This window comes from Equus caballus, chromosome 15 (assembly GCF_041296265.1).
Source record: "Equus caballus isolate H_3958 breed thoroughbred chromosome 15, TB-T2T, whole genome shotgun sequence".
Lineage (NCBI taxonomy): Eukaryota > Metazoa > Chordata > Mammalia > Perissodactyla > Equidae > Equus > Equus caballus.
The window spans coordinates 14,647,259-14,666,694 of NC_091698.1; positions in this window are offsets into that span (position 1 = coordinate 14,647,259).

The following is a 19,436-nucleotide window of genomic DNA, read 5'->3' on the forward strand; positions in this document are numbered from 1 at the left end:
ACCGTTAAGCAAAGCATGACTATACTGCCTTGGATTCTCCACGGTCCCAGACCCTGCACTGTTTAGATGACTGCACACGCAGAGGGCACCTCGTCTGAGGCAGAGAGCAGCTGGAATCACAAAAGCTCTCGACAGAGAGTCAAGGAAAGGCGTGCTCTGCTTACACGACTCTCTACTTTTCCCTGGGTCTGAACCCTTTCATAGCTAATCTGCTTTTTTTAACCGAGCAGCTTTGCCAAAAAAAAAAAAAAAAAAAAAAAAAGGTTACCAACAAACACTAAACAAACCAATATAAAGAATACATATTAAATAAGCCTAACCCTACTATACTACTGGCTTTTATTTCCCTGGGATAATTTGGACAGCATTAGGTGGTTTTACTAAGAGCAGCCTCGTCGAGGGAGATTATTTCTAATTCCACAGTGCTGCAGATGCGGTCAGTAGCAACTGCAAGCTGCAAAGGAAACAAAACAAAGTTGGGTGTAATCCATTCAAGTTCACACGTTTCACCAGGGACAGCCTCCAAGCCTTTCATACTTAGGTATGCATTTACCCATTTCTTTAATCAACCACTACTAACGCCTACTAAAGGCCAGACACTGCTCTAAGTACTCTACGGATATGAAATATCCTCTCACCTTTACACTCACCTATGGAGTGTGTATGATAACCATCCCCGTTTTACAGATCAGGAAACTGACACACAGAATGGCACAGTAACTTGCCCAAGTTCACACAGCCCGTAGGTGGCAGAGCCAGGACCCATTTGACAGAGTCTGGCTCCAGAGGCCACGTTCTGAATCACCACGCTTAGTCTCCAAAAACCTAGAGAAAGCGCCAGCCTCAATGGAAAAGTTTTGTCTTCCCCACCCTACAGTCCCTACGCGGCGGCCCCAGTCTCCAGGGCATTCTTTCAGCTCCTCTGACAGGCCATCCTCCTCCCTTGCCCTGTCCCAACACTCTCCCGCACAAGTCCTCCTTGTCTTTTAGGCCTCTGCTCTCAGCTTCAACATCACTGCCTAAGTCACAAAGTCTAACAGTAAAATGCCGTATTTCTCAACACTCAACACGAAAGTGCCTTTACGTATCTCCTAGGTAATTGGTTGCTGCCTGTCTGTCCTTTCCAACCAGGCTGTGAGGTCCAGTACGTCAAACACCCTGTCAGTCTTGCTCACCAAGTGTCCAGGCCACCGAACACGCACCGACCAGAGGAAAGGAAGGACTTGTCCCAAAGTCAACTCTCCAGACTTTCTGTGCAAGGAGGGAACGAACGGAGCACCCTCCAGCCTCACGCTTTCTTTTCCAGACTTTCAAGTGTGGGGCACATACCTGTGCTCACAACGCTCCCCGGACAGCCCCCACTGCACCCCTAACAGGTAGACTTCTGCACAGTCAAGGGCTTTGGAAAGCACTGGCCTCTGCACACAAATATTACGTGGCCCTCGACAGGCCACTTCCCCTGAACCGGCCTGAGCTTCAGGCCCACAACAGGCTTCGTGAAAACCCCAACGGAACGTAGCCTCGAAAAGAGGGAGACCCGCACTCCTCAGAACGCCTCGAGACCAGCGTCCTTATCGACTTCGCGTCTGTCCTTCCAAGAAACCGAGACCACGGGTGGCGCTTCAGCGCCCGACTCCCGGGCACCGCACGCCCAGGCTGGCCCCGTGCCCGGCACACACCGCCCGTTCCACGAACGCCTCAAGCGCACGAAGAGACCCCCCTCGCTCCCCGCGCCGCACAGCTGTCCCGCGACCTGACGGGCACCTCTCGGCGCACAAGCCTATTCCTCAGGGACACGCTCGCCTCCCACCAGCCCCCAGGCCCACGCCCCCCAGGTACCTCTCTCAGGTGGAATCCTCTTCGCAGGCGCCCTGGTCCTCCGTGTCCGGCGAGCAGGAAGAGCGGGAGCTGAAGGACGGCCTCCTCAGGCTAGCGGCCGTGGCTGTGGAGGGCCCGGGCTGCTGTGCCCAGCGGGGACGCGGAGCGGCGTCCACGGACGCCGGGGGAACGGACGAGCCCGGCCCGGGAGAGAGCAGCACAGCGCGGCCGGACTCCGCCGGGCTCGGCTCTGGGCAGGCAGGCGCGGCTCGCCGACGCCTCCCACGCCTCCCAGGACGGCGGCCCAGCAGCCGCGCGCTCCTCTCCTCTCCTCTCCTCGCGCGCGCGCGCCGCCGCCCAGACGCTGCCCGGCCGTTGCCCCGCCCCCCCCCTCCGGTGGTGGACTGCGGACAGCGACGGGGACACCCTCCTGGGAGAACTCCTGCGGCCCCGCCCACACGCTTCGGACCTTCGCGCAGCGGGAAGGTGCGCTGACAGGGACGCAGGGTCCCCGCTACGCTCGCTCTCGGGGAACTGCAGCCTCCTCCCTCGGCTTTCACTTGAATGTCAGACCCGAAACCATGCAACGTCTACAAGCAAACATAGGCAGTGTGCTCTTTGACATCAGTCTTAGCAGCCTATTTTCAAGTACCACGTCTGACTGGGCAAGGGAAACAAAATACAAAATGAACAAACGGGACTACATCAAAGTCAAAAAACATCCTCTGCACCGCAAAGGAAACCATCCACAAAACCAAAACACAACCTAACAACTGGGAGAAGATTCTTGCAAACCGTATATCGGATAAGGGGTTAATATCCAAAACACAGAAAGAACTCATACATCTCAACAGCAAAAAAAATCAACAACCCAATTGAAAAGGCGGGCAAAAGATCTGAGCAGTGATTTCTCCAAAGAAGGTATACGGATGGCCAACAGGCATATGGAAAGGGACTCAACATCCTTAGCGATCAGAGAAATGCAAATCACAACTACAAGGAGATGTCACCTTACTCTGGTCAGAATGGCTCTAATTAACAAGACAAGAGACAAGTGTCGGAGAGGATGTGCAGAGAAGGGAACTCTCCTGCACTGCTGGTGGGAGGGCAGACTGGTGCAGCCACTATGGAAAGCAGGATGGAGTATCCTCAGAAAACTAAGAACACATCTACCATATGTATGATCCAGCTAGCCCACTGCTGGCTATTCATCCAAAGAACTTGAAAACACCAATGCAGAAAGACACATGCACCCCTGGGTTCACTGCAGCATTATTCACAACAGCCAAAACTTGGAAGCAACCTAGGTGCCCATCAAGGGAAGAATGGATAAAGAAGATGTGGTATGTATACACAATGGAATGCCACTCGGCCCTAAGAAATGATGAGATCCGCCCATTTGTGACAACTTCGATGGACCTTGAGGGTATTATGTGAAGTGAAATAAATCAGAGGGACAAAGTCAAACACCGTGTGATCTCACTCATAAGGAGAAGATAAAAACAACGACAAACGCGCACAGAGCAAAGGAGATTGCATTGGTGGTTACCATAGGGGGAGGGGGGAGGGGAGAGAGCCAAAGGGGCGATGAGGCTCACATGTGAGGTGACGGACTATCATTAGTTTTCGGGTGGTGAACACGATGTAATCTACACAGAATTCAAAATATATTACAACGTACATCTGAAAGCTATATCATCTTAGGATCCACTGTTACTGCAATAAAATAAAATAAAATAAAATAAAATAAAATGAAATAAAATTAAAAATTGTAGGAGCCTCAAGAGGCTAACAGGCTTTTGAAAAGTTATTCCAGGGAATTTTATGGCTTAGCTCAGGGCGGCAGACACCAGCCTGAGACACAGCTGTGACACAGCCACTAACTTCAACTCAACTATATTCCGACTGGAGGGAAATCAAAACTACTGTCATCATAATTGATTGAAGGCTGCACTTTGTGCCAGATCCTGTGCCGACTGCTTTGCACCAACTGTCTCATTTAATCCTCACATCCAAAAGGTAGGTTACCGTTATTCTCCCCATTGTCAAGGTGAGGAGGCGGAAGCAGAAAGATGGCAATCTGCCTGGAATTCACAGAAGGATTCTCTAGGTAATGACATGACTTTTGGACAAGATTTCAAGGTTTAACACATTACAGTGCAGATGCAGATCCCAGTATCACAGAACGTGAAAAACACTGAGTCCCGCCAAATGTATTAAAACACTAACTATGGAGCCTCACAATCTCTTGGCCTGTTTTCTCAGATGAGGGAAAGCCCAGCGTGAAAAACCGTTGATGGCATGTCTGCAGAGGCGGACTACGTCTGGTCTTTAAAGCCGGGAACTATCCCAGTAGATTCTGAGTCAGTGGGTCCAGAGTAGGCCTTGAGCGTCTCTGTTCTTTTCCAAAGCCCCACAGGCTACACTTCCGTGCCCTTGGAGTTGGGAAGTACAGTCATGCCCTACATCGGGACGTTTCAGTCAACAACGGGGGTCCCATCAGATTAGTCCCACATGGCCTAGGTGTGTAGGAGGCTCTGCCATCCAGGTTTAGGAACTCCGTGGTGTCGGCACAGTCTCGAGATTGCCTGACCATGACACACTCCTCAGAACTTATCCCCACCGTTAAGCAAAGCATGACTATACTGCCTTGGATTCTCCACGGTCCCAGACCCTGCACTGTTTAGATGACTGCACACGCAGAGGGCACCTCGTCTGAGGCAGAGAGCAGCTGGAATCACAAAAGCTCTCGACAGAGAGTCAAGGAAAGGCGTGCTCTGCTTACACGACTCTCTACTTTTCCCTGGGTCTGAACCCTTTCATAGCTAATCCGCTTTTTTTCACCGAGCAGCTTTGCCAAAAAAAAAAAAAAAAAAAAAAAAAAAAAAAAGGTTACCAACAAACACTAAACAAACCAATATAAAGAATACATATTAAATAAGCCTAACCCTACTATACTACTGGCTTTTATTTCCCTGGGATAATTTGGACAGCATTAGGTGGTTTTACTAAGAGCAGCCTCGTCGAGGGAGATTATTTCTAATTCCACAGTGCTGCAGATGCGGTCAGTAGCAACTGCAAGCTGCAAAGGAAACAAAACAAAGTTGGGTGTAATCCATTCAAGTTCACACGTTTCACCAGGGACAGCCTCCAAGCCTTTCATACTTAGGTATGCATTTACCCATTTCTTTAATCAACCACTACTAACGCCTACTAAAGGCCAGACACTGCTCTAAGTACTCTACGGATATGAAATATCCTCTCACCTTTACACTCACCTATGGAGTGTGTATGATAACCATCCCCGTTTTACAGATCAGGAAACTGACACACAGAATGGCACAGTAACTTGCCCAAGTTCACACAGCCCGTAGGTGGCAGAGCCAGGACCCATTTGACAGAGTCTGGCTCCAGAGGCCACGTTCTGAATCACCACGCTTAGTCTCCAAAAACCTAGAGAAAGCGCCAGCCTCAATGGAAAAGTTTTGTCTTCCCCACCCTACAGTCCCTACGCGGCGGCCCCAGTCTCCAGGGCATTCTTTCAGCTCCTCTGACAGGCCATCCTCCTCCCTTGCCCTGTCCCAACACTCTCCCGCACAAGTCCTCCTTGTCTTTTAGGCCTCTGCTCTCAGCTTCAACATCACTGCCTAAGTCACAAAGTCTAACAGTAAAATGCCGTATTTCTCAACACTCAACACGAAAGTGCCTTTACGTATCTCCTAGGTAATTGGTTGCTGCCTGTCTGTCCTTTCCAACCAGGCTGTGAGGTCCAGTACGTCAAACACCCTGTCAGTCTTGCTCACCAAGTGTCCAGGCCACCGAACACGCACCGACCAGAGGAAAGGAAGGACTTGTCCCAAAGTCAACTCTCCAGACTTTCTGTGCAAGGAGGGAACGAACGGAGCACCCTCCAGCCTCACGCTTTCTTTTCCAGACTTTCAAGTGTGGGGCACATACCTGTGCTCACAACGCTCCCCGGACAGCCCCCACTGCACCCCTAACAGGTAGACTTCTGCACAGTCAAGGGCTTTGGAAAGCACTGGCCTCTGCACACAAATATTACGTGGCCCTCGACAGGCCACTTCCCCTGAACCGGCCTGAGCTTCAGGCCCACAACAGGCTTCGTGAAAACCCCAACGGAACGTAGCCTCGAAAAGAGGGAGACCCGCACTCCTCAGAACGCCTCGAGACCAGCGTCCTTATCGACTTCGCGTCTGTCCTTCCAAGAAGCCGAGACCACGGGTGGCGCTTCAGCGCCCGACTCCCGGGCACCGCACGCCCAGGCTGGCCCCGTGCCCGGCACACACCGCCCGTTCCACGAACGCCTCAAGCGCACGAAGAGACCCCCCTCGCTCCCCGCGCCGCACAGCTGTCCCGCGACCTGACGGGCACCTCTCGGCGCACAAGCCTATTCCTCGGGGACACGCTCGCCTCCCACCAGCCCCCAGGCCCACGCCCCCCAGGTACCTCTCTCAGGTGGAATCCTCTTCGCAGGCGCCCTGGTCCTCCGTGTCCGGCGAGCAGGAAGAGCGGGAGCTGAAGGACGGCCTCCTCAGGCTAGCGGCCGTGGCTGTGGAGGGCCCGGGCTGCTGTGCCCAGCGGGGACGCGGAGCGGCGTCCACGGACGCCGGGGGAACGGACGAGCCCGGCCCGGGAGAGAGCAGCACAGCGCGGCCGGACTCCGCCGGGCTCGGCTCTGGGCAGGCAGGCGCGGCTCGCCGACGCCTCCCACGCCTCCCAGGACGGCGGCCCAGCAGCCGCGCGCTCCTCTCCTCTCCTCTCCTCGCGCGCGCGCGCCGCCGCCCAGACGCTGCCCGGCCGTTGCCCCGCCCCCCCCCCCTCCGGCGGTGGACTGCGGACAGCGACGGGGACACCCTCCTGGGAGAACTCCTGCGGCCCCGCCCACACGCTTCGGACCTTCGCGCAGCGGGAAGGTGCGCTGACAGGGACGCAGGGTCCCCGCTACGCTCGCTCTCGGGGAACTGCAGCCTCCTCCCTCGGCTTTCACTTGAATGTCAGACCCGAAACCATGCAACGTCTACAAGCAAACATAGGCAGTGTGCTCTTTGACATCAGTCTTAGCAGCCTATTTTCAAGTACCACGTCTGACTGGGCAAGGGAAACAAAATACAAAATGAACAAACGGGACTACATCAAAGTCAAAAAACATCCTCTGCACCGCAAAGGAAACCATCCACAAAACCAAAACACAACCTAACAACTGGGAGAAGATTCTTGCAAACCGTATATCGGATAAGGGGTTAATATCCAAAACACAGAAAGAACTCATACATCTCAACAGCAAAAAAAATCAACAACCCAATTGAAAAGGCGGGCAAAAGATCTGAGCAGTGATTTCTCCAAAGAAGGTATACGGATGGCCAACAGGCATATGGAAAGGGACTCAACATCCTTAGCGATCAGAGAAATGCAAATCACAACTACAAGGAGATGTCACCTTACTCTGGTCAGAATGGCTCTAATTAACAAGACAAGAGACAAGTGTCGGAGAGGATGTGCAGAGAAGGGAACTCTCCTGCACTGCTGGTGGGAGGGCAGACTGGTGCAGCCACTATGGAAAGCAGTATGGAGTATCCTCAGAAAACTAAGAACACATCTACCATATGTATGATCCAGCTAGCCCACTGCTGGCTATTCATCCAAAGAACTTGAAAACACCAATGCAGAAAGACACATGCACCCCTGGGTTCACTGCAGCATTATTCACAACAGCCAAAACTTGGAAGCAACCTAGGTGCCCATCAAGGGAAGAATGGATAAAGAAGATGTGGTATGTATACACAATGGAATGCCACTCGGCCCTAAGAAATGATGAGATCCGCCCATTTGTGACAACTTCGATGGACCTTGAGGGTATTATGTGAAGTGAAATAAATCAGAGGGACAAAGTCAAACACCGTGTGATCTCACTCATAAGGAGAAGATAAAAACAACGACAAACGCGCACAGAGCAAAGGAGATTGCATTGGTGGTTACCATAGGGGGAGGGGGGAGGGGAGAGAGCCAAAGGGGCGATGAGGCTCACATGTGAGGTGACGGACTATCATTAGTTTTCGGGTGGTGAACACGATGTAATCTACACAGAATTCAAAATATATTACAACGTACATCTGAAAGCTATATCATCTTAGGATCCACTGTTACTGCAATAAAACAAAATAAAATAAAATAAAATAAAATAAAATAAAATAAAATAAAATAAAAAAGTGTAGGAGCCTCAAGAGGCTAACAGGCTTTTGAAAAGTTATTCCAGGGAATTTTATGGCTTAGCTCAGGGCGGCAGACACCAGCCTGAGACACAGCTGTGACACAGCCACTAACTTCAACTCAACTATATTCCGACTGGAGGGAAATCAAAACTACTGTCATCATAATTGATTGAAGGCTGCACTTTGTGCCAGATCCTGTGCCGACTGCTTTGCACCAACTGTCTCATTTAATCCTCACATCCAAAAGGTAGGTTACCGTTATTCTCCCCATTGTCAAGGTGAGGAGGCGGAAGCAGAAAGATGGCAATCTGCCTGGAATTCACAGAAGGATTCTCTAGGTAATGACATGACTTTTGGACAAGATTTCAAGGTTTAACACATTACAGTGCAGATGCAGATCCCAGTATCACAGAACGTGAAAAACACTGAGTCCCGCCAAATGTATTAAAACACTAACTATGGAGCCTCACAATCTCTTGGCCTGTTTTCTCAGATGAGGGAAAGCCCAGCGTGAAAAACCGTTGATGGCATGTCTGCAGAGGCGGACTACGTCTGGTCTTTAAAGCCGGGAACTATCCCAGTAGATTCTGAGTCAGTGGGTCCAGAGTAGGCCTTGAGCGTCTCTGTTCTTTTCCAAAGCCCCACAGGCTACACTTCCGTGCCCTTGGAGTTGGGAAGTACAGTCATGCCCTACATCGGGACGTTTCAGTCAACAACGGGGGTCCCATCAGATTAGTCCCACATGGCCTAGGTGTGTAGGAGGCTCTGCCATCCAGGTTTAGGAACTCCGTGGTGTCGGCACAGTCTCGAGATTGCCTGACCATGACACACTCCTCAGAACTTATCCCCACCGTTAAGCAAAGCATGACTATACTGCCTTGGATTCTCCACGGTCCCAGACCCTGCACTGTTTAGATGACTGCACACGCAGAGGGCACCTCGTCTGAGGCAGAGAGCAGCTGGAATCACAAAAGCTCTCGACAGAGAGTCAAGGAAAGGCGTGCTCTGCTTACACGACTCTCTACTTTTCCCTGGGTCTGAACCCTTTCATAGCTAATCTGCTTTTTTTAACCGAGCAGCTTTGCCAAAAAAAAAAAAAAAAAAAAAAAAAGGTTACCAACAAACACTAAACAAACCAATATAAAGAATACATATTAAATAAGCCTAACCCTACTATACTACTGGCTTTTATTTCCCTGGGATAATTTGGACAGCATTAGGTGGTTTTACTAAGAGCAGCCTCGTCGAGGGAGATTATTTCTAATTCCACAGTGCTGCAGATGCGGTCAGTAGCAACTGCAAGCTGCAAAGGAAACAAAACAAAGTTGGGTGTAATCCATTCAAGTTCACACGTTTCACCAGGGACAGCCTCCAAGCCTTTCATACTTAGGTATGCATTTACCCATTTCTTTAATCAACCACTACTAACGCCTACTAAAGGCCAGACACTGCTCTAAGTACTCTACGGATATGAAATATCCTCTCACCTTTACACTCACCTATGGAGTGTGTATGATAACCATCCCCGTTTTACAGATCAGGAAACTGACACACAGAATGGCACAGTAACTTGCCCAAGTTCACACAGCCCGTAGGTGGCAGAGCCAGGACCCATTTGACAGAGTCTGGCTCCAGAGGCCACGTTCTGAATCACCACGCTTAGTCTCCAAAAACCTAGAGAAAGCGCCAGCCTCAATGGAAAAGTTTTGTCTTCCCCACCCTACAGTCCCTACGCGGCGGCCCCAGTCTCCAGGGCATTCTTTCAGCTCCTCTGACAGGCCATCCTCCTCCCTTGCCCTGTCCCAACACTCTCCCGCACAAGTCCTCCTTGTCTTTTAGGCCTCTGCTCTCAGCTTCAACATCACTGCCTAAGTCACAAAGTCTAACAGTAAAATGCCGTATTTCTCAACACTCAACACGAAAGTGCCTTTACGTATCTCCTAGGTAATTGGTTGCTGCCTGTCTGTCCTTTCCAACCAGGCTGTGAGGTCCAGTACGTCAAACACCCTGTCAGTCTTGCTCACCAAGTGTCCAGGCCACCGAACACGCACCGACCAGAGGAAAGGAAGGACTTGTCCCAAAGTCAACTCTCCAGACTTTCTGTGCAAGGAGGGAACGAACGGAGCACCCTCCAGCCTCACGCTTTCTTTTCCAGACTTTCAAGTGTGGGGCACATACCTGTGCTCACAACGCTCCCCGGACAGCCCCCACTGCACCCCTAACAGGTAGACTTCTGCACAGTCAAGGGCTTTGGAAAGCACTGGCCTCTGCACACAAATATTACGTGGCCCTCGACAGGCCACTTCCCCTGAACCGGCCTGAGCTTCAGGCCCACAACAGGCTTCGTGAAAACCCCAACGGAACGTAGCCTCGAAAAGAGGGAGACCCGCACTCCTCAGAACGCCTCGAGACCAGTGTCCTTATCGACTTCGCGTCTGTCCTTCCAAGAAGCCGAGACCACGGGTGGCGCTTCAGCGCCCGACTCCCGGGCACCGCACGCCCAGGCTGGCCCCGTGCCCGGCACACACCGCCCGTTCCACGAACGCCTCAAGCGCACGAAGAGACCCCCCTCGCTCCCCGCGCCGCACAGCTGTCCCGCGACCTGACGGGCACCTCTCGGCGCACAAGCCTATTCCTCGGGGACACGCTCGCCTCCCACCAGCCCCCAGGCCCACGCCCCCCAGGTACCTCTCTCAGATGGAATCCTCTTCGCAGGCGCCCTGGTCCTCCGTGTCCGGCGAGCAGGAAGAGCGGGAGCTGAAGGACGGCCTCCTCAGGCTAGCGGCCGTGGCTGTGGAGGGCCCGGGCTGCTGTGCCCAGCGGGGACGCGGAGCGGCGTCCACGGACGCCGGGGGAACGGACGAGCCCGGCCCGGGAGAGAGCAGCACAGCGCGGCCGGACTCCGCCGGGCTCGGCTCTGGGCAGGCAGGCGCGGCTCGCCGACGCCTCCCACGCCTCCCAGGACGGCGGCCCAGCAGCCGCGCGCTCCTCTCCTCTCCTCTCCTCGCGCGCGCGCGCCGCCGCCCAGACGCTGCCCGGCCGTTGCCCCGCCCCCCCCCCCTCCGGCGGTGGACTGCGGACAGCGACGGGGACACCCTCCTGGGAGAACTCCTGCGGCCCCGCCCACACGCTTCGGACCTTCGCGCAGCGGGAAGGTGCGCTGACAGGGACGCAGGGTCCCCGCTACGCTCGCTCTCGGGGAACTGCAGCCTCCTCCCTCGGCTTTCACTTGAATGTCAGACCCGAAACCATGCAACGTCTACAAGCAAACATAGGCAGTGTGCTCTTTGACATCAGTCTTAGCAGCCTATTTTCAAGTACCACGTCTGACTGGGCAAGGGAAACAAAATACAAAATGAACAAACGGGACTACATCAAAGTCAAAAAACATCCTCTGCACCGCAAAGGAAACCATCCACAAAACCAAAACACAACCTAACAACTGAGAGAAGATTCTTGCAAACCGTATATCGGATAAGGGGTTAATATCCAAAACACAGAAAGAACTCATACATCTCAACAGCAAAAAAAATCAACAACCCAATTGAAAAGGCGGGCAAAAGATCTGAGCAGTGATTTCTCCAAAGAAGGTATACGGATGGCCAACAGGCATATGGAAAGGGGCTCAACATCCTTAGCGATCAGAGAAATGCAAATCACAACTACAAGGAGATGTCACCTTACTCTGGTCAGAATGGCTCTAATTAACAAGACAAGAGACAAGTGTCGGAGAGGATGTGCAGAGAAGGGAACTCTCCTGCACTGCTGGTGGGAGGGCAGACTGGTGCAGCCACTATGGAAAGCAGTATGGAGTATCCTCAGAAAACTAAGAACACATCTACCATATGTATGATCCAGCTAGCCCACTGCTGCCTATTCATCCAAAGAACTTGAAAACACCAATGCAGAAAGACACATGCACCCCTAGGTTCACTGCAGCATTATTCACAACAGCCAAAACTTGGAAGCAACCTAGGTGCCCATCAAGGGAAGAATGGATAAAGAAGATGTGGTATGTATACACAATGGAATGCCACTCGGCCCTAAGAAATGATGAGATCCGCCCATTTGTGACAACTTCGATGGACCTTGAGGGTATTATGTGAAGTGAAATAAATCAGAGGGACAAAGTCAAACACCGTGTGATCTCACTCATAAGGAGAAGATAAAAACAACGACAAACGCGCACAGAGCAAAGGAGATTGCATTGGTGGTTACCATAGGGGGAGGGGGGAGGGGAGAGAGCCAAAGGGGCGATGAGGCTCACATGTGAGGTGACGGACTATCATTAGTTTTCGGGTGGTGAACACGATGTAATCTACACAGAATTCAAAATATATTACAACGTACATCTGAAAGCTATATCATCTTAGGATCCACTGTTACTGCAATAAAATAAAATAAAATAAAATAAAATAAAAAAGTGTAGGAGCCTCAAGAGGCTAACAGGCTTTTGAAAAGTTATTCCAGGGAATTTTATGGCTTAGCTCAGGGCGGCAGACACCAGCCTGAGACACAGCTGTGACACAGCCACTAACTTCAACTCAACTATATTCCGACTGGAGGGAAATCAAAACTACTGTCATCATAATTGATTGAAGGCTGCACTTTGTGCCAGATCCTGTGCCGACTGCTTTGCACCAACTGTCTCATTTAATCCTCACATCCAAAAGGTAGGTTACCGTTATTCTCCCCATTGTCAAGGTGAGGAGGCGGAAGCAGAAAGATGGCAATCTGCCTGGAATTCACAGAAGGATTCTCTAGGTAATGACATGACTTTTGGACAAGATTTCAAGGTTTAACACATTACAGTGCAGATGCAGATCCCAGTATCACAGAACGTGAAAAACACTGAGTCCCGCCAAATGTATTAAAACACTAACTATGGAGCCTCACAATCTCTTGGCCTGTTTTCTCAGATGAGGGAAAGCCCAGCGTGAAAAACCGTTGATGGCATGTCTGCAGAGGCAGACTACGTCTGGTCTTTAAAGCCGGGAACTATCCCAGTAGATTCTGAGTCAGTGGGTCCAGAGTAGGCCTTGAGCGTCTCTGTTCTTTTCCAAAGCCCCACAGGCTACACTTCCGTGCCCTTGGAGTTGGGAAGTACAGTCATGCCCTACATCGGGACGTTTCAGTCAACAACGGGGGTCCCATCAGATTAGTCCCACATGGCCTAGGTGTGTAGGAGGCTCTGCCATCCAGGTTTAGGAACTCCGTGGTGTCGGCACAGTCTCGAGATTGCCTGACCATGACACACTCCTCAGAACTTATCCCCACCGTTAAGCAAAGCATGACTATACTGCCTTGGATTCTCCACGGTCCCAGACCCTGCACTGTTTAGATGACTGCACACGCAGAGGGCACCTCGTCTGAGGCAGAGAGCAGCTGGAATCACAAAAGCTCTCGACAGAGAGTCAAGGAAAGGCGTGCTCTGCTTACACGACTCTCTACTTTTCCCTGGGTCTGAACCCTTTCATAGCTAATCTGCTTTTTTTAACCGAGCAGCTTTGCCAAAAAAAAAAAAAAAAAAAAAAAAAAAGGTTACCAACAAACACTAAACAAACCAATATAAAGAATACATATTAAATAAGCCTAACCCTACTATACTACTGGCTTTTATTTCCCTGGGATAATTTGGACAGCATTAGGTGGTTTTACTAAGAGCAGCCTCGTCGAGGGAGATTATTTCTAATTCCACAGTGCTGCAGATGCGGTCAGTAGCAACTGCAAGCTGCAAAGGAAACAAAACAAAGTTGGGTGTAATCCATTCAAGTTCACACGTTTCACCAGGGACAGCCTCCAAGCCTTTCATACTTAGGTATGCATTTACCCATTTCTTTAATCAACCACTACTAACGCCTACTAAAGGCCAGACACTGCTCTAAGTACTCTACGGATATGAAATATCCTCTCACCTTTACACTCACCTATGGAGTGTGTATGATAACCATCCCCGTTTTACAGATCAGGAAACTGACACACAGAATGGCACAGTAACTTGCCCAAGTTCACACAGCCCGTAGGTGGCAGAGCCAGGACCCATTTGACAGAGTCTGGCTCCAGAGGCCACGTTCTGAATCACCACGCTTAGTCTCCAAAAACCTAGAGAAAGCGCCAGCCTCAATGGAAAAGTTTTGTCTTCCCCACCCTACAGTCCCTACGCGGCGGCCCCAGTCTCCAGGGCATTCTTTCAGCTCCTCTGACAGGCCATCCTCCTCCCTTGCCCTGTCCCAACACTCTCCCGCACAAGTCCTCCTTGTCTTTTAGGCCTCTGCTCTCAGCTTCAACATCACTGCCTAAGTCACAAAGTCTAACAGTAAAATGCCGTATTTCTCAACACTCAACACGAAAGTGCCTTTACGTATCTCCTAGGTAATTGGTTGCTGCCTGTCTGTCCTTTCCAACCAGGCTGTGAGGTCCAGTACGTCAAACACCCTGTCAGTCTTGCTCACCAAGTGTCCAGGCCACCGAACACGCACCGACCAGAGGAAAGGAAGGACTTGTCCCAAAGTCAACTCTCCAGACTTTCTGTGCAAGGAGGGAACGAACGGAGCACCCTCCAGCCTCACGCTTTCTTTTCCAGACTTTCAAGTGTGGGGCACATACCTGTGCTCACAACGCTCCCCGGACAGCCCCCACTGCACCCCTAACAGGTAGACTTCTGCACAGTCAAGGGCTTTGGAAAGCACTGGCCTCTGCACACAAATATTACGTGGCCCTCGACAGGCCACTTCCCCTGAACCGGCCTGAGCTTCAGGCCCACAACAGGCTTCGTGAAAACCCCAACGGAACGTAGCCTCGAAAAGAGGGAGACCCGCACTCCTCAGAACGCCTCGAGACCAGCGTCCTTATCGACTTCGCGTCTGTCCTTCCAAGAAGCCGAGACCACGGGTGGCGCTTCAGCGCCCGACTCCCGGGCACCGCACGCCCAGGCTGGCCCCGTGCCCGGCACACACCACCCGTTCCACGAACGCCTCAAGCGCACGAAGAGACCCCCCTCGCTCCCCGCGCCGCACAGCTGTCCCGCGACCTGACGGGCACCTCTCGGCGCACAAGCCTATTCCTCGGGGACACGCTCGCCTCCCACCAGCCCCCAGGCCCACGCCCCCCAGGTACCTCTCTCAGGTGGAATCCTCTTCGCAGGCGCCCTGGTCCTCCGTGTCCGGCGAGCAGGAAGAGCGGGAGCTGAAGGACGGCCTCCTCAGGCTAGCGGCCGTGGCTGTGGAGGGCCCGGGCTGCTGTGCCCAGCGGGGACGCGGAGCGGCGTCCACGGACGCCGGGGGAACGGACGAGCCCGGCCCGGGAGAGAGCAGCACAGCGCGGCCGGACTCCGCCGGGCTCGGCTCTGGGCAGGCAGGCGCGGCTCGCCGACGCCTCCCACGCCTCCCAGGACGGCGGCCCAGCAGCCGCGCGCTCCTCTCCTCTCCTCTCCTCGCGCGCGCGCGCCGCCGCCCAGACGCTGCCCGGCCGTTGCCCCGCCCCCCCCCCCTCCGGCGGTGGACTGCGGACAGCGACGGGGACACCCTCCTGGGAGAACTCCTGCGGCCCCGCCCACACGCTTCGGACCTTCGCGCAGCGGGAAGGTGCGCTGACAGGGACGCAGGGTCCCCGCTACGCTCGCTCTCGGGGAACTGCAGCCTCCTCCCTCGGCTTTCACTTGAATGTCAGACCCGAAACCATGCAACGTCTACAAGCAAACATAGGCAGTGTGCTCTTTGACATCAGTCTTAGCAGCCTATTTTCAAGTACCACGTCTGACTGGGCAAGGGAAACAAAATACAAAATGAACAAACGGGACTACATCAAAGTCAAAAAACATCCTCTGCACCGCAAAGGAAACCATCCACAAAACCAAAACACAACCTAACAACTGAGAGAAGATTCTTGCAAACCGTATATCGGATAAGGGGTTAATATCCAAAACACAGAAAGAACTCATACATCTCAACAGCAAAAAAAATCAACAACCCAATTGAAAAGGCGGGCAAAAGATCTGAGCAGTGATTTCTCCAAAGAAGGTATACGGATGGCCAACAGGCATATGGAAAGGGGCTCAACATCCTTAGCGATCAGAGAAATGCAAATCACAACTACAAGGAGATGTCACCTTACTCTGGTCAGAATGGCTCTAATTAACAAGACAAGAGACAAGTGTCGGAGAGGATGTGCAGAGAAGGGAACTCTCCTGCACTGCTGGTGGGAGGGCAGACTGGTGCAGCCACTATGGAAAGCAGTATGGAGTATCCTCAGAAAACTAAGAACACATCTACCATATGTATGATCCAGCTAGCCCACTGCTGCCTATTCATCCAAAGAACTTGAAAACACCAATGCAGAAAGACACATGCACCCCTAGGTTCACTGCAGCATTATTCACAACAGCCAAAACTTGGAAGCAACCTAGGTGCCCATCAAGGGAAGAATGGATAAAGAAGATGTGGTATGTATACACAATGGAATGCCACTCGGCCCTAAGAAATGATGAGATCCGCCCATTTGTGACAACTTCGATGGACCTTGAGGGTATTATGTGAAGTGAAATAAATCAGAGGGACAAAGTCAAACACCGTGTGATCTCACTCATAAGGAGAAGATAAAAACAACGACAAACGCGCACAGAGCAAAGGAGATTGCATTGGTGGTTACCATAGGGGGAGGGGGGAGGGGAGAGAGCCAAAGGGGCGATGAGGCTCACATGTGAGGTGACGGACTATCATTAGTTTTCGGGTGGTGAACACGATGTAATCTACACAGAATTCAAAATATATTACAACGTACATCTGAAAGCTATATCATCTTAGGATCCACTGTTACTGCAATAAAATAAAATAAAATAAAATAAAATAAAAAAGTGTAGGAGCCTCAAGAGGCTAACAGGCTTTTGAAAAGTTATTCCAGGGAATTTTATGGCTTAGCTCAGGGCGGCAGACACCAGCCTGAGACACAGCTGTGACACAGCCACTAACTTCAACTCAACTATATTCCGACTGGAGGGAAATCAAAACTACTGTCATCATAATTGATTGAAGGCTGCACTTTGTGCCAGATCCTGTGCCGACTGCTTTGCACCAACTGTCTCATTTAATCCTCACATCCAAAAGGTAGGTTACCGTTATTCTCCCCATTGTCAAGGTGAGGAGGCGGAAGCAGAAAGATGGCAATCTGCCTGGAATTCACAGAAGGATTCTCTAGGTAATGACATGACTTTTGGACAAGATTTCAAGGTTTAACACATTACAGTGCAGATGCAGATCCCAGTATCACAGAACGTGAAAAACACTGAGTCCCGCCAAATGTATTAAAACACTAACTATGGAGCCTCACAATCTCTTGGCCTGTTTTCTCAGATGAGGGAAAGCCCAGCGTGAAAAACCGTTGATGGCATGTCTGCAGAGGCAGACTACGTCTGGTCTTTAAAGCCGGGAACTATCCCAGTAGATTCTGAGTCAGTGGGTCCAGAGTAGGCCTTGAGCGTCTCTGTTCTTTTCCAAAGCCCCACAGGCTACACTTCCGTGCCCTTGGAGTTGGGAAGTACAGTCATGCCCTACATCGGGACGTTTCAGTCAACAACGGGGGTCCCATCAGATTAGTCCCACATGGCCTAGGTGTGTAGGAGGCTCTGCCATCCAGGTTTAGGAACTCCGTGGTGTCGGCACAGTCTCGAGATTGCCTGACCATGACACACTCCTCAGAACTTATCCCCACCGTTAAGCAAAGCATGACTATACTGCCTTGGATTCTCCACGGTCCCAGACCCTGCACTGTTTAGATGACTGCACACGCAGAGGGCACCTCGTCTGAGGCAGAGAGCAGCTGGAATCACAAAAGCTCTCGACAGAGAGTCAAGGAAAGGCGTGCTCTGCTTACACGACTCTCTACTTTTCCCTGGGTCTGAACCCTTTCATAGCTAATCTGCTTTTTTTAACCGAGCAGCTTTGCCAAAAAAAAAAAAAAAAAAAAAAAAAAAAGGTTACCAACAAACACTAAACAAACCAATATAAAGAATACATATTAAATAAGCCTAACCCTACTATACTACTGGCTTTTATTTCCCTGGGATAATTTGGACAGCATTAGGTGGTTTTACTAAGAGCAGCCTCGTCGAGGGAGATTATTTCTAATTCCACAGTGCTGCAGATGCGGTCAGTAGCAACTGCAAGCTGCAAAGGAAACAAAACAAAGTTGGGTGTAATCCATTCAAGTTCACACGTTTCACCAGGGACAGCCTCCAAGCCTTTCATACTTAGGTATGCATTTACCCATTTCTTTAATCAACCACTACTAACGCCTACTAAAGGCCAGACACTGCTCTAAGTACTCTACGGATATGAAATATCCTCTCACCTTTACACTCACCTATGGAGTGTGTATGATAACCATCCCCGTTTTACAGATCAGGAAACTGACACACAGAATGGCACAGTAACTTGCCCAAGTTCACACAGCCCGTAGGTGGCAGAGCCAGGACCCATTTGACAGAGTCTGGCTCCAGAGGCCACGTTCTGAATCACCACGCTTAGTCTCCAAAAACCTAGAGAAAGCGCCAGCCTCAATGGAAAAGTTTTGTCTTCCCCACCCTACAGTCCCTACGCGGCGGCCCCAGTCTCCAGGGCATTCTTTCAGCTCCTCTGACAGGCCATCCTCCTCCCTTGCCCTGTCCCAACACTCTCCCGCACAAGTCCTCCTTGTCTTTTAGGCCTCTGCTCTCAGCTTCAACATCACTGCCTAAGTCACAAAGTCTAACAGTAAAATGCCGTATTTCTCAACACTCAACACGAAAGTGCCTTTACGTATCTCCTAGGTAATTGGTTGCTGCCTGTCTGTCCTTTCCAACCAGGCTGTGAGGTCCAGTACGTCAAACACCCTGTCAGTCTTGCTCACCAAGTGTCCAGGCCACCGAACACGCACCGACCAGAGGAAAGGAAGGACTTGTCCCAAAGTCAACTCTCCAGACTTTCTGTGCAAGGAGGGAACGAACGGAGCACCCTCCAGCCTCACGCTTTCTTTTCCAGACTTTCAAGTGTGGGGCACATACCTGTGCTCACAACGCTCCCCGGACAGCCCCCACTGCACCCCTAACAGGTAGACTTCTGCACAGTCAAGGGCTTTGGAAAGCACTGGCCTCTGCACACAAATATTACGTGGCCCTCGACAGGCCACTTCCCCTGAACCGGCCTGAGCTTCAGGCCCACAACAGGCTTCGTGAAAACCCCAACGGAACGTAGCCTCGAAAAGAGGGAGACCCGCACTCCTCAGAACGCCTCGAGACCAGCGTCCTTATCGACTTCGCGTCTGTCCTTCCAAGAAGCCGAGACCACGGGTGGCGCTTCAGCGCCCGACTCCCGGGCACCGCACGCCCAGGCTGGCCCCGTGCCCGGCACACACCAC